We start from the raw sequence: 17,394 nt of genomic DNA on the forward strand, positions 1-17,394 counted from the left end.
ATTGTACTATTGGAAGAGGCACCTTGCTGACTCATATCCATCTGATTCACTTACACGGTATGTAGGATGGGAAAAAAAACACACCCAGGAACATCTAGAGGTCTATATCCGAACATTTAGATTTGTATTTCAACACTGTATATTCGAGCATCATTAAACGACTCTCAGGTAGTGCATAAGTATTAGACCTTAGTCTTTGACGCCACTGGAATGCGATATATGTGAACAATTTAAAGAATGCTTGCTGGTGATTCGTCCCATTGGATCTAAAAGCATTTACCATACACCAGTCTGCTGGAAATGAGTCTGGGAACGATATGAAATTTCCCATTTACAACAGGTAACAGTATCTTTTTACGACTTTCAGCAAGGACTTAGTAACTGTCATTATTAAAATACCAAATATGTTTTTCTAGCACGATCGTAAGTTGCATTTCGCCTAGAAAATCTACTGAACGCAGAACCAGGGGTATTACAGCAGACACCCATCAGCTGTCAATTTTGGGACTGCTGTTACTCTTCTTCTACGCATTTTACAATTACTTTATTTCGATTTAAATATTAATTTCCATCCTTCCTAAAAGAAACCTTCCACCTCCATCGGACTGCGCGCTCCTGGGAAGATGATAGAAATAATGACTCCGAGACAGTGGTCCATGTTCGAACCCTCATCGGCAAGAAAACTAAACATCTCAACAAGTTAATACTGTGTCTCTTACTAGGCCAACGTATCTAAGTGTAGCTGGAATTCACGTTAAATATATAAAACTATACAAGATGGCGGCGTTTATGCCGAAAAATACTCTCAGCGCATCAAATGTTAATGAGTTCAGAATCTAGAATATCAGTTAACATAAAACAGAAGCTCTTCCTACCAACTTGTATGCGACTTCGGCACATTGTGAGCTAACATCTAACGTAGATTAAGTGTGTAATTTTTGCATCCTGGAAAGTACAAGTATGTCTCTTGGTTTATATGTTACAAGTATCTTGAGGCAGGCCACTTAAGTACAGCTTCTTGTCAGTGCCTACTGAGAACGTGGCAAGAAACAGTCAATACCGTCACTGCGCGTAGCGATGGAAATGTTGCCGACGATCGTGCCACGAAAGCGGAGTTACTAAATGCAGTTTTCCGTAATTCCTTCACGAAAGAAGACGAAGTAAATATTCCAAAATTCGAAACTAGAACAGCTGTTAGCATGAGTGACATAAAACTAGATATCTTTTGTGTTGCGAAACAACTCAAATCACTTAAGAAAGGCAAGTCTTCCGGTCCAGATGTTATACCAATTAGGTTCCTTTCAGAGTATGCAGACACAATAGCGAATTTCTTAACAATCATATACAACCGCTCACTTGACGAAAGGTCTGTTCCTAAAGACTGGAAGGTAGCACAAGTCACACAAATATTCAAGAAAGGAAATAGGAGTAATCCACTGAATTACAGACCCATATCACTGACCTCAATTTGCTGTAGGATTTTGAAGCATGAACTGTACTCGAACATTACGAATCACCTTGAAGAAAATGTATTGATACATAACCAACACGGATTCAGAAAATATCGTTCTTGTGCAACACAGCTAGCTGTTTATTCCCATGAAGTAATGAGTGCTGTCGACAAGGGATCTCAGATCGATTCCATATTCCTAGATTTCCAGAAGGCTTTTCATACTGTTCCTCATAATCGACTATTAATCAGATTGCGTGCGTATGGAGTGTCGTCGCAGTTGTGCGACTGGATTCGCACAGTTCGTAGTAATAGACGGAAAGTCATCGAGTAAAACAGAAATAATATACTGTGTTCCCCAAGGAAGTGTTATACGCCCTCTATTGTTCCTGATCTATATTGACGACGTAGGAGGCAATCTGAGTAGCCCTCTTAGATTGTTTGCAGATGATGCTGTCATTTACCGCCTTGTGGAGTCATCAGATGACCAAAATTAGTGTCATAGGCCCTCTGCTGTTCCTGATTTACATAAATGATCTAGGTGATAATCTGAGGAGCCCCCTTAGATTGTGTGCAGATGACACTGTAATTTACCGTCTAGTAAAATCATCGGACGATCAATTCCAATTGCAAAATGAACTATAGAGAATTTCTCTATGGTGCGAAAAGTGGCAATTGGCACTAAACAAAGAAAAGTGCGAGGTCATCCACATGGGTACCAAAAGAAATCCGATGAATTTTGGGTATACAGTTGATCGCCCAAATCTGAGGGCTGTCAATTTGGCTAAATACCTTGGAATTATAATTACGAGCAACTTATATTGGAAAGACCACATAGATAATACTATGGGGAAGGCGAAACGAGGACTGCGCTTTGTTGACAGAACACTTACAATATGCGACAAACCCACTGAAGAGACAGCCTACATTACACTTGTCCGTACTCTGCTGGAATATTGCTGCACGGTGTGGGATCCTTATCAGGTAGGATCGACGGAGGACATCGAAAAAGTGCAGAGAAGGGTAGCTCGTTTCGTGTTATCGCGCAATAGGGGTGACAGTGTCACTGATATGATACGCGAGTTGAGGTGGCAGTCACTGAAACAAAGGCGGTTTTCTTTGCGGCGAGATCTATTTACGAAACTTCAATCACCAACTTTCTCTTTCGAATGCGAAAATATTTTGTTGACACCCACCTACGTAGGAAGAAATGATCATCATAATAAAATAAGAGAAATCTGAGCTCGAACGGAAAGATTCAGGTGTTCCTTTTTCCCACGCGCCATCCGAGAGTGTAATGTTAGAGAAACAGTATGTAATGGTTCGATGAACTCTCTGCCAGGCAGTTAAGTGTGAATTGCAGAGTAACCATGTAGATGTAGATGTAGATGTAGATGTAGATGTAGAACGTCAAACCTGTGACAGCGATCACTACCCTGTCTTCGCCACAACCTCCTGACACAGATTCGAGTCCGACGCAACAATGACCACGGTAAGAGTTCCATGAAGAAACTATTGTCACCACAGTAATCCGCAAGAGGAATTTCCCCTCCGCCACCCTCATGGAAAATCGAGTACAGAGTTTTTATTCGCTACGCAATTTTCAACTACTTCTACAGATAATTTCCGTGAATCCACTTAAACTCTCAGTTGTACCATTACGTCGTTCATGGCCGTGAAGCAACACTATTGCTTTAGTAATAAATTACTGTATGACTTTTTAGTATATGGCAATTTTAAAGTTTTCCCCCTCCTAGTCTCCCCCCCCCCCCCAACATTTCCCTACCTCCCACATAAATGCTGCTCACTGTTCTACATCCACATAACTGCACTGGTAGTGAGACTCAAGTGCCTGGTCGAGGTTTCATTGAATCACCTTCAACCTATGTATCTACTATTCTACCCTCGAATAGCGCAGGAAAAAACCGGACGCTTAAACCACTCAGTGCGGACTCTCATTTCTCTTATTTTACTACCGAAATCATTTCTCCGTATACACATGGGCGTCAGAGAAATGTTTTCGTATTCGGGTGAGAAAGCTGGTGAATGAAATTCCACGGACAGATCTCACTGTAACGAAAAACTCCTTTGTTTTAATAATCTCCACAGCCGGTAGCGTATTAAGTAGTGATCCTTTCTCAAATATTTCGTGATAATACAAAACAAGGTAGTTTATTTTCGGTGGCCTCGTTCGATACTGCAATATATCTTGTGAGGTTACCATAACGAGCAGAAATACTCCAGAAGAGGAAGGAGAAGTGTAGTGTAGGCAGTCTCTTTAACACAACTGTTGCATCTTTTAAACCTTTTACAAATGCAACGCAGTCTTTGTTTCGCCTTTCCCACAACATTATCTACGTGATCATTCCAAATGAAAGGCTGATCAGACTGACTCCTAACTCATGTAAAGATTAGGAATAGCAGGTGCCTGTAACACTACTTTGGGAAACGCCATGTATCACTTCCGTTTAACTTGATGACTTTATGTCAGCTATTACGAACTATGACCGCTCTGACAGTAAGTCACAAAGACAACCGCACAACCGAGACGATAGTCCTTAGGCACGTAATTTAATTAAAAGTAGCTAGTGGGGAATTGCGTCAAAAGCCTTCTTGAAAGCTAGAAATATATTATCAGTTTGAGATACCGTCTCGATAGCAATCATTTTTTCGTGGTCTTTCACAGGATCGATATTTTCTGCATCAGTGCTGATTATGTGTCAATAAATTGTTTTCTTTGAGGTAATTCATAACGTTCGAAACACAGTAGGATATTTTCAGAAATACTACGCCACGTTGATGTCATTGATATGGATCTGTAATTCATTGGATAACTCCTATTTCCTTTTTTTGAGTATCTGTGTCACCTGAGCAATCGTCCAATCATTAGATATAGATTTTTCGTCGGGTTAGTGGTTTGTATATGAGCTCTGAAAGGAACATAAGTGGTAAACTGCCGGGACCGGAAGACTTACCTCTGCTTAAGTGATTAAAGTTGCTTTGTTAAACCGAGAATATCTATTTATAAGTTAATCGTGTTCACAGCCATTCTCGATTAAAGTCCTGAAATATTTACTACTACTTCCGTAGTGAAAGAATTTTGGAAAATAGTTTATAGTAACTACACTTTAGAGCCACTGTCATTGGTAACATTACTACAGCTATTGGAAAGTGAAGGTTCTGATTGTGTCATGACGCTGATTTACTTTTCAAAAGACCAGATTCTATTTGGATTTTCTGCTATATTTAGAGGCAGACTCTTTCGTTCTGGAAGCTCTTAAAAGCATCTCGCACTGAAGTTTGTACTAAATTTTTAGCTTTTGTAGGACATCGCCCGTCTTGGAGATTTTGCATCCTGTTAAATACGGGATGCTTTTTTCGTTGCTTGTGCAACATTGTTCTGACCAGTTTTTTTGAATTATTGTGAATCAGTTCAGTCTCTCAAATTTTATGTATATTGTTATTTGTAGTAATAGCAATGTCTTACGAAGAAAAAAAATACCATCTATAGTCACAACGCATGGCGCTAATTTACAGCCAATGATCTGAAGAATGCCGTTGGAGACGGACCGGAACTTAAATCAGATATTTGTGACTGAGTCGGAAAAAAGAGCCATCACGTTCGTCTTCCGACGTTACATAAAAATCACGTAAGACCTTGCAACAGATACAGAATCAAGCGTTGGCGACTTCGTTAGGTACCATAAGGCCAAATCGTCCCGACGGTTTCGTTGTGTTGTTATTGTTGTTGTTGTTGTTGTTGCAGCACCCTACAACCTTCTGAATCTGCTTAGTGTATTCATCTCTTGCTCTTACGATATTTACTCTCCACGTTGCCCTCCAACACTAAATTGTGACGGTTTCGTAACAAATCTGAAAGCAAGTGCCAGTCTCTTACTCTCCTGCTGATCAGAAGTTGTCGCTTTTTCTGTAAAAGCCTCCAAACGGCTCCTCCAACTTTATGGAATAAAATCTCCAATGCTTTTAATATACCTTTTTGTCGTATTATTTCTCGTTACTTTCTAGACAATGAGAACTTAGGACGTTCTGACAGCATCCAGAGTCAAAAAGCATCCCAACATACAGTTTTATTGTACAGTGTTGAAACTGAAAATAATGAAGCTAAACTAATAAATTGTGCATGTAAAAATATTTTCAGGCATGAGGCTAATAACATACCAAAGTCTAACAGTCACACAGCATCACAAAACAAGTGTATTAAAGTAATAAACCTCGGAATTGAAGAATAACCGTTACCAATCAAAGCGAACAGGTCTCCAAGCTCTAGCAGAACTTCAACTCCAGTTTACGATGAATAACCTTTTCCCTGACACGGTTTCATTGAGAGTTTCTCACCAGAGCAAACAATATTGGATAACTAGAAAAGAATACAGATTATTGCTTACAAAAGTGTAAAAAATTGGATGCTCAGTATTACAGATTAGTGTCGGTATGACCAGTCTGTTAAGGGATCAGAGTTAACTCCAGGGCTGAAAATTACTACTTTCTCTCGAGCAAATAACACAGTTTCAGGATAAAGACCTAGTGTAAAATGCAGGGTGAGTCAAATGAAAATTTAAAAACTATTTTTAAATATTATTTATTGTGCAGAAGTGGTGCAAAGCTGTATCATTTTTCAACATAATCTCCCCCACGCTCAATGCAAGTCCTCCAGCGCTTACAAAGTACATAAATTCCTTTAGAAAAAAAATTCTGTTGGTAGTCCGCCCAACTACTCATGCAGCGCATGGCGTACTTCTTCATCAGAACGGAACTTCTTTCCTCCCATTGCGCCTTTGAGTGGTCCAAACATATGGAAATCACTTGAGGCAAGGTCTGGTGAGTATGGTGGATGAGGAAGACACTCAAAATGCATGTCTGTGATTGTTGCAGCTGTTGTAGGGGCAGTTTGGGGCCTTGCATTGTCATGTTGCAAAAGGACACCTGCTGAAAGTAATCCACGTCGCTTTGATTTGATTGCAGGCCGCAGATGATTTTTTAGGAGATCTGTGTATGATGCACTGGTGACAATGGTCCCTCTAGGCGTGTAATGTTCCAAAATGACGTCATTTTCATCCAAAAGAGAGTCAGCATAGCCTTCCCTGCTGATGATTCTGTTCGAAACTTCTATGGTTTTGGCGCCATTCCTTGCTCGATCTCATCGTTTCTGGTTGGTGGAAGTGAACCCAGGTTTCGTCCCCAGTAACGATTCTTGCAAGGAAACCATCACCTTCTCATTCAATGCGCCGAAGAAGTTCTTCACAAGCATCAACACGTCGTTCTCTCCTTTCAGGAGTCAGCTGCAATGTTTTCCTTCACTATGGCTTCAACTGCTGCAATGTTCCGTGGAGTCACAACTCGTTGTGCCTAACCTGGACGAGGAGCATCTTCCACTGAAGTCACTGCATTTGCAAACTTGCTACTCCATTCGTAGACTTGGTGCTGTGACAAACATGCATCACCGTACTGAACCTTCATTCGTCGATGAATTTCAATAGGTTTCACACCATCATTACGCAAAAACCGAATAACACAACGCTGTTCTTCCCTGGTGCAAGTCGCAAGTGGGGCGGCCATCTTTATACTGATACTACGATGGTATGTGTGCATCTGTACTATGTTGCCACCTACAGGCCATTCTGCATGCTGTTGGTAGCACGCTTACCAACTTACAGGATAACAGCGCGAAGTATCGAGTTGTTATTACAAATTTGAGGATTTCATTTGACTTATTTCTTTTGACTCGCCCTCGTATAATATCTTGCAAATAGCAGCTGTAGGTAGATAAGTGTGCTTCAGTCTTTCTGGAATTTCTAAAGGGATTTGACAATGTCACGTGTACATAATTCGATGGATGAACGTGTCATTGTCTTGTCCAAAGCTGCAACTCCCGCCAGGAAGGCCCTGCTCCACCGCTGCAGCGTTCGGCAGAGCATATCTCGCGGTGAGAACAGAATCCACGTGATCTTAAGTGGATGTTAACACGGACCGTTCACAGCAGCAGGACCACTTTGCCACACTCACCACAGGTGTCAGCCAGACGCCACAGTGACTTCATTTCGCTTTGAGAGACAACGGGCGAGTAGCGCACGATCTCCAGGAGCAGCAGCCAATCGCATAGATTCGATTTAGCGTCCCATACCGACCCCGCAGTCTGCAAGACACCCACTGGCGAGCGGACGTCGGCTAGCAGTCTTCGGACTTCACTCTTCAGTCTATGTGCAACAGTCGGATTTCTTCGACGCAGTCGTTCGACAGAGTTAGCTTGGAGTTAGCAACCGATGTACTGCAATACGTAGTAAAGTAAGCATTCCGCAAGAATTGGAACCGTCACAGACCATAACACAAGTACTTGTCTACGAAAGTAGTGTCTGGACTGGTCTTAAGTATTGGAGTTGATTATCTGCCACTGAACTCAGTTCTTAGTCTGTACGGATTAAGTTTGTAACCTGAGTTGGATGTTAAGGTAATTGTGAGTTACAATAAAGTGTTCTTTTTCCTGGAGTAATTTCATTTCTGGCTTTGTTACAGAACTTTTATGGTGGTGCAGTTATTGGAGCCCAGCAATATGCGATGATAGTGTGACAGTAACAAGAATGACACAGTTGACAGTGTGTGACTAGTAACAATAATGACTCTTAACAACAGAACAGTCATACGTTACCAAACAGTATCATTCACAGTCAACCACGTATTTGGCAAATGCAAAGGCATTACAAGTAGCCATTGACACAGGCATAATTTAGTGGACAACAAGAGGATCATATCGACATGGATATGGTGTTGTGTACTTTCTAGATTTTTGCTGAATTACGATGTTGACTTCTGGACATTCATTGGTCATAGTGCACATAATTCTCATTGTCATTCCGAATTCAGGTTTTTATGTTTCTTGTTGGGTACTTTGTTGCACATTCTTGCTAACAGTTTTAGTGAAATGGATAGTCGGGGCTTGGGTAGTGCATCGTCGTTTACTTATCAAGATGACTCAGAACACTAACCTCTTTGCAATTAGTTCAAAATGCTGCAACGTTTTAATCTTACATTACATATACTAAACCTTTTGTCATCCGTTAATGCTCCTACGGAAAAGTTAGGTGCTAGTCAGGACCAGTTGTCACACCGGTTGGAGGACAGAGAACAGCGGCACTTAGCGCCACCGGTGTTCCTCCTTATTGATCCGCAACAAGGACAGTGGATCAGCTACAAAGACAGCTAGACCAACACCTTACAGCATATGGATCTTCATGTGATGTAACTAAATGTGCTTTTTTGTCGCCAAGCGCTAATGCTTATGTCTTTGAGCTCGTTCAGCAACTATTTCTGGATGAGGACCTGTGTGAGTTAGGAAACTCAGACGTGAAGGATGAGTTGCCTAAATATTTTCAGAGCAAAATTCCAGTTGCGGAAGCACACCGTAAATCTTATCGCATATACAAGAAACAGTTACAGTCATTTAAAGGATGGACTGCCACAGTGCAAGATCTCTCTTGCGACTGTCCCTACTAGTGTGAAAATTTGGACTGCACTCTTCCTTATGTTGTCGGAGTGGCCTATGGCATTCTTATCGATCTTGCTCCAGACGCAGGACTGTATACTGATCCTGTCTATTTTAGTAACCCCACGTTGGACGAGTGCTTATCAGTTATTCAAACCTTTGAACTGAACTGAGATGAACAGCAGGCAGTCTAATACAGAGAACTCGAAACTTTTAAGACAGGTTTTCGAAATAGTAAGGGAACACAAGACCGTAAATTTCGCCACACTTCTAGGAATAGTGCTACATCCCGGAATGGGTGCAAACCAAATTCCGTTGGATGGTTCAAATGGCTCTGAGCACTATGGGATTTAACATCTGAGGTCATCAGTCCCCTAGAACTTAGAACTAGTTAATCCTCACTAACCTAAGGACATCACACACATCCATGCCCGAGGCAGGATTCGAACCTGCGACCGTAGCAGTCGCTCGGTTCCAGACTGTAGCGCCTAGAACCGCTCGGCCACCCCGGCCGGCAAACTCCGCTGGACATTCTTCTGGCCGACCGCTGTGGCCGAGCGGTTCTAGGCGCTTCAATCTGGAACCGCGATGCTGCTACGGTCGCAGGCTCGAATCCTGCCTCGGGCGTGGATGTGTGTGATGTCCGTAGGTTAGTTAGGTTTAATTAGTTTTACGTTCTACGGGACTGATGACCTCAGATGCTAAGTCCCATAGTGCTCAGAGCCATTTGAACCATTTCTGAACATTCTTCTGATGCTCAGTGTGTTTTAGTTCAGAATAGAAAGTCATGCTTCTGCAATCACATGTGTATATCTACTTCTACATCTACATAGAGATTCTGCAAACAACCTTACGATGCGTGGCGGAGTGTACCCCGTACCAGTACCACTCATTGGCTTTCCTGATCCACTTGCTAGCAGAGCGCAGGAAAAACGAATTTCTATATGCCTCCGTATGAGCCCTCATTTCTCGTGTCTTTATGTTCGTGAGCCTTGCGCGCAGTGTATGTTGGCGGCAGTAGAATCGTTCGGGCAGTCAGCTTCAATTACCGGTTCTCTAAATTTTCGCAATAGCGTTTCTCGAAAAGAACGTCGCCTTCGCTCCAGGGGTTTCCCATTAGAGTTCCCGAAGAATTTCCGTAATTACGTGCTGTTTGAATCAACCAGCAACAAACCAACCAGTCCGCCTCTGAATTGTTTCAGTGTCCGCCTACAATCCGACCCGGTACGGATCCCAAACACTCGAGCAGTACTCAATAATAAGTCGCACCAGAGTCCTGTATGATGCCTCCTTTACCGGTGAACCAATTTTTCCTAAAATTCTCCCAATAAACCAAAATCAACCACTTGCCTTCTCTACCACTGTTTTCACATGCCCGTTCCATCTATATCGCTTTGCAACGTTTCGCCAAGATATTTAAAAGACCTGACTGTGCCAAGCAGGACACAAGAATACTGTAACCGAACATTACAGATCTGATCTTACTACTCATCCGCTTTTACTTACGTTTTTCCTCATCTAACGCTATCTGTCATTCGTCACACCAGCTGTAAGTTTCCTCTAAGTAGTCTTGCATCTTCCTGCAGTCACTCAACTTCGACACCTTTCAGTACACCACGGCATTTTCAGCAAATCACTGCAGACTGCTGTCCAAACTGTCCGCTCAGTCCTGTGTATACGTGGAGAACAACAGCGGTCCAATCATACTTCTCAGGGGCACTCGTAACGATACCCTTGCCTCTGATGTGTTCTTTCGAAAGCTGAAAAAGCTGTGTTAGTGGCTCTTTCGATCGGTGATACCATCATAAACAGTGCTACATTCTTTAATTGGGCCCCCATAGTGGTTCACACTTCACGGAACACTAAAGAGTTGCAGTTACCAGACAATTCACATGAAAGTTTGTTGTACTCCGCAGGTCAAGTATAAAAATAAAATAGTGCAACATCTGCTGCTAGTAACGAAATCATAATCTTTTCGAGAGGCTGGTTTCTATGTGTCCAGATTCGGGCAACCACGCCAAAATCACAGACGTGAATATGCTTTGCTCATCACTGTACTCTTCTTTGCCTTGTCTGAGGCATCAAAACCCTGTAGTGGGCTTCATCTCCGTTACACTGATCTGGGGACAAGCTTGCTCATTCTCGTGGACGCCCACATAGACTACCCGTACGTAGTAACGCCGAACAGGACACGGACGCCCGAAATGGTCTTTGCGTTAAAAGAGACCATCGTTATGGAAGGTCTTCCGCTTGCCATTGTGGCTGATACAGGCATGAGTCAAAAGTCTGAGTCTTTCTGCATAGCCTGTAACCTCCCCCTCACTTATCGACCTAATGGAAATTTGGGAAAGCAATCGTCACCGAAGTTAATCTGTCGGTAAAGAGGGAGGAAAGGGTTACATCTAAATGAAAGGAAAAATGCAAATAAAACTGGTGGAAATTAATTTTGAAAAGGGGTAAAGTTAATAAAGAAAGTAATTGTGCGGCCGTTACGTTAACAATTAACTAGCGGTAATTAGATATTTGAGATTTGAGGGAAATTACGGTCGCCAGTCCTAAGGACAATTACTATAGTAACTGAAAATGAAAGGTTATTACACATATAATTAGCACTAGAAGCGTGGCAACTGTAGGTTGACACGTTTAGTGTGAAAACTGAAAGTTTGTCAGAAGTAATAAATTTCGCTACACTCTGACATAATTTAGCAAAAGAATTAATAAAACCGGAAAATCGGAAGTTAATTTAGTGACTGAAGTTAATACTGAGCTTTCTTTCTGAAGCACATCGAAATTCAGTAAAATACGGTTAGTTTTGGACTACCTCAATAATCATTTCAAAAGCAACTTGACTCTACGCAATTTAGAAATAAGAGATTTAACTTTGAACTTGAATTAAATGATTCTGAACAATTAACAATAGTAAAATTTGGTACGTACCAAGCTGAGCTGCAGTCACAGGTAAGCTAAAATATGCTAACAAAACTCGCACTCTTAATTTGTGCTCGTGTAATCTAAATATTGTACCCAGCTATGAATACTTTAACTGAACTTTGAAAGTAAAGCAGTGAAATTGAATTATATTATTTTAATGCTGGCGTTTGAATTTCAACGACACTCAGGTTCATTTCGGAAAAGGAAGGGACCCTGCTTGGTAATGCAATTGGGACAATGAGCAACAAAAGTTCATGCTAAGTTGCTGTAATTTTGCGAGGCAAATGGAACAGTTTGAAAAGCTGAGATCTGCCATACAGTTCTGAAACTTTACGTGCTTTTAGTCTTCCTTGTTGGTTGATTGAAGGTTTGAAGTCGTCGATCGAGGAGGTGGCGACAGTCACTCATTGTCGGCCGTCGCTGTTGCAGAAGCTGGATGTTGGCGCGCCTTCTTCTCGACTCGGTCACCAGACGAAACGGGCTCTTGATGTGCGCCAGCTAATGCTTCCCGTCCGCGACACCATGTCAGAAACTATCATCGCAAGTCGAGCGCAATTACATGCTGCCAAACCCCGAAAGCGCGGCAACTCGCGGGAGCTTCTCACAACACACCTGCTCCACTCGCTACCCCAGCCAGACTCCCCCATGGTCTGCCCGCGCTCCACGCGGCAGAGTTAACACTACCAAAGATCCTACACACTTTGATTCTTCACACGACCTATCGATGTAATCGCTCGATAGCAGTTTTCCCTAGGCAAGACCCAGCGAAAAAATACAAATAATATTTACGAAACAAACCAATTATACATCTACATAAGTGCATAAATATACATATACAAACAGTAAAACAATTACAATATATAAAGAGACAGAAATGTCATATCTTGAGGTAACAAAACAAGGAAAAAATAATAGTACAATAGATGGAAATAGGAGGATATGCATTTCCGGCGTTACAAGCCCATGATATCCAGCACCTCCACAGTATGCCATTTCACTCCGAATCGAAAGGGGTCGCTGAACGCTTTGTTCGGATATTCAAGGAAGATATGAGAAATCTCGTGGCTGACAAGGGACTGGAGGATACTGATGTTTTTGTGCTCTTACAGAAACATTCCCCACATGGACGCATCTCCAGCTGACATACTGGATGGTGGAAAGATTAGGACCCAGGACCCTCCTGTCCCCAATGGTGCCCCACCAACAGTGCAACACTGTCACCACCAAGATGGGCAATAGAAAACGACAGTTTGCAGTCGATTCCAAAGTTCCATATGCTGAGATTCGGTAAGGAGAAAAGAAATGGTTTCCGGGGACAGTATTTTCTCATTTGGACAATGCGACGTACGTCCTATTGGCAGCAGACAGAAACAAACACCTGAAACACGCCAGTCAATTCATTCTACATATAACATCCCTCTTTCAGTAGCAGGTACCGGCAACGCATCATTATTGGAGGGGAATGCAGAGGTTTAACACTGCAGCAGCTTACCAAAGCCGACGACCTGCCATGAAAGACTTCGAAAGACTTTCTCCACCAACAGTGGTAGAATGTGAACAAGAGGTACAATCCCTGCTGGGACGGCCTCCTGTCCATCGTAACGGTATTAATATACATCACGACGAGGCCAGGAGCCATGTGAACTTCAAAGGTTGCTTTCTGTGTGAATAGAAGGTGGATAGGGCAAGAAAGGAAAGCAAAGGAAAGGGAGGGGATCACTGCTGTCAGCTGCATTGGGCGGAACTGAAATGGTTCAAATGGCTCTGAGCACTATGGGACTTAATATCTGTGGTCATCAGTCCCCTAGGTCTTTTTTTTTTTTTTTTTGGTCATCACTCTACTGACTGGTTTGATGCGGCCCGCCACGAATTCCTTTCCTGTGCTAACCTCTTCATGTCAGTAGTGCAACCTACGTCCTCAATTACTTGCTTGACGTATTCCAATCTCTGTCTTCCTCTACAGTTTTTGCCCTCTACAGCTCCCTCTAGTACCATGGAAGTCATTCCCACATGTCTTAGCAGATGTCCTATCATCCTGTCCCTTATCCTTATCTGTGTTTTCCACATATTTCTTTCCTCTCCGATTCTGCATAGAACCTCCTCATTCTTTACCTTATCAGTCCACCTAATTTTCAACATTCGTCTATAGCACCACATCTCAAATGCTTCGATTCTCTTCTGTTCCGGTTTTCCCACAGTCCATGTTTCACTACCATACAATGCTGTACTCCAGACGTACATCCTCAGAAATTTCTTCCTCATATTAAGGCCGGTATTTGATATTAGTAGACATCTCTTGGCCAGAAATGCCTTTTTTGCCATAGCGAGTCTGCTTTTGATGTCCTCCTTGCTCCGTCCGTCATTGGTTATTTTACTGCCTAGGTAGCAGAATTCCTTAACTTCATTGACTTCGTGACCATCAATCCTGATGTTAAGTTTCTCGCTGTTCTCATTTCTACTACTTCTCATTACCTTCGTCTTTCTCCGATTTACTCTCAAACCATACTGTGTACTCATTAGACTGTTCATTCCGTTCTGCAGATCATTTAATTCTTCTTCACTTTCACTCAGGATAGCAATGTCATCAGCGAATCGTATCATTGATATTCTTTCACCTTGTATTTTAATTCCACTCCTGAACCTTTCTTTTATTTCAATCATTGCTTCCTCGATGTACAGATTGAAGAGTAGGGGCGAAAGGCTACAGCCTTGTCTTGCACCCTTCTTAATACGAGCACTTCGTTCTTGATCGTCCTCTCTTATTATTCCCTCTTGGTTGTTGTACATATTGTATATGACCCGTCTCTCCCTATAGCTTACTCCTACTTTTTTCAGAATCTTGAACAGCTTGCACCATTTTATATTGTCGAACTCTTTTTCCAGGTCGACAAATCCTATGAAAGTGTCTTGATTTTTCTTTAACCTTGCTTCCATTATTAGGCGTAACGTCAGAACTGCCTCTCTCGTCCCTTTACTTTTCCTAAAGCCAAACTGATCGTCACCTAGCGCATTCTCAATTTTCTTTTCCATTCTTCTATATACTATTCTTGTAAGCAGCTTCGATGCATGAGCTGTTAAGCTGATTGTGCGATAATTCTCGCACTTGTCAGCTCTTGCCGTCTTCGGAATTGTGTGGATGATGCTTTTCCGAAAGTCAGATGGTATGTCGCCAGACTCATATATTCTACACACCAACGTGAATAGTCGTTTTGTTGCCACTTCCCCCAATGATTTTAGAAATTCTGATGTAATGTTATCTATCCCTTCTGCCTTATTTGACCGTAAGTCCTCCAAAGCTCTTTTAAATTCCGATTCTAATAGTGGATCTCTTCTAAATCGACTCCTGTTTCTTCTTCTATCACATCAGACAAATCTTCACCCTCATAGAGGCTTTCAATGTATTCTTTCCACCTATCTGCTCTCTCCTCTGCATTTAACAGTGGAATTCCCGTTGCACTCTTAATGTTACCACCGTTGCTTTTAATGTCACCAAAGGTTGTTTTGACTTTCCTGCATGCTGATTCTGTCCTTCCGACAATCATATCTTTTTCGATGTCTTCACATTTTTCCTGCAGCCATTTCGTCTTAGCTTCCCTGCACTTCCTATTTATTTCATTCCTCAGCGACTTGTATTTCTGTATTCCTGATTTTCCCGGAACATGTTTGTACTTCCTCCTTTCATCAATCAACTGAAGTATTTCTTCTGTTACCCATGGTTTCTTCGCAGCTACCTTCTTTGTACCTATGTTTTCCTTCCCAACTTCTGTGATGGCCCTTTTTAGAGATGTCCATTCCTCTTCAACTGTACTGCCTACTGCGCTATTCCTTATTGCTGTATCTATAGCGTTAGAGAACTTCAAACGTATCTCGTCATTCCTTAGTACTTCCGTATCCCACTTCTTTGCGTATTGATTCTTCCTGACTAATGTTTTGAGCTTCAGCCTACTCTTCATCACTACTATATTGTCATCTGACTCTATATTTTCTCCTGGGTATGCCTTACAATCCAGTATCTGATTTCGGAATCTCTGTCTGACCATGATGTAATCTAATTGAAATCTTCCCGTATCTCCCGGCCTTTTGAAAGTATACCTCCTCCTCTTGTGATTCTTGAACGGGGTATTCGCTATTACTAGCTGAAACTTGTTACAGAACTCAATTGGTCTTTCTCCTCTTTCATTCCTTGTCCCAAGCGCATATTCTCCTGTAACCTTTTCTTCTACTCCTTCCCCTACAACTGCATTCCAGTCGCCCATGACTATTGGATTTTCGTCCCCCTTTACATGCTGCATTACCCTTTCAATATCCTCATGCACTTTCTCTATCTGTTCATCTTCAGTTTGCGACGTCGGCATGTATACTTGAACTATCGTTGTCGGTGTTGGTCTGCTGTCGATTCTGATTAGAACAACCCGGTCACTGCACTGTTCATAGCAACACACCCTCTGCCCTACCTTCCTATTCATAACGAATCCTACACCTGTTATACCATTTTCTGCTGCTGTTGATATTACGCGATACTCATCTGACCAGAAATCCTTGTCTCCCTTCCACTTCACTTCACTGACCCCTACTATATGTAGATTGAGCATTTGCATTTCCCTTTTCAGATTTTCTAGTTTCCCTACCACGTTCAAGCTTCTGATATTCCACGCCCCGATTCGTAGAACGTTATCCTTTCGTTGTTAATGCAGTGGTTTCCATTGCCTTCTGCATCCTCATGTCGTTGATCATTGCTGATTCTTCCGCCTAGGACAAGAGAGTGCCCTGAACCTCTATCCGCTCCTCCACCCTAGATCTTAGAATTACTTAAACCTTACTAACCTAAGGACATCACACACATCCATGCCCGAGGCACGATTCGAACCTGTGACCGTAGCGGTCACGCGGTTCCAGACTGCAGCGCCTAGAACCGCACGGCCTCACCGGCGGGCTTGGGCGGAGTGCCTCGGCACGCGTCACGACCTTATGTCCTAAAGAACAGGCACTTCGCATTCATATAATCGATGGTTGCTCATAGGTACAGCCCACAATGGCTAGACTTCTTTGCCACGTCCACTACGGGCATCAACCAGAGGCAACGATGACATCATTGCACTTGGAAAGACAAGTGCGCTTGATCTCAGGCAGCAGCGGCCAATCGTGAAGATCTATTTAGAAATCCGCATGGTGAGTAACCCACAGCCAGGCAGTCTACAAGAAATGCAACTTCCTGGCAGATTAAAACTGTGTGCCGGACCGAGACTTCAACTCGGGACCTTTCCCTTTCGCGGGCAAGTACTCTACCAACTGAGCTATCCAAGAACGACTCACGGCCCCTCCCCACAGCTCTACATATGCCAGTACCTCGTCTCCTAGCTTCCAAATTTCACAGAAGCTCTCCTACGAACCTTTCAGAACTAACACTCGTGGAAGAAATGTTATTGCGGAGACATGGCTTAGCCACAGCCTGGGGGATGTTTATGGAATGAGATTTTCACTCTGCATCGGAGTGTGCGCTGATATGAAACTTTCT

The sequence above is a fragment of the Schistocerca piceifrons genome, chromosome 1 (genome assembly GCF_021461385.2).
Source record: "Schistocerca piceifrons isolate TAMUIC-IGC-003096 chromosome 1, iqSchPice1.1, whole genome shotgun sequence".
Classification (NCBI taxonomy): Eukaryota; Metazoa; Arthropoda; class Insecta; order Orthoptera; family Acrididae; genus Schistocerca; species Schistocerca piceifrons.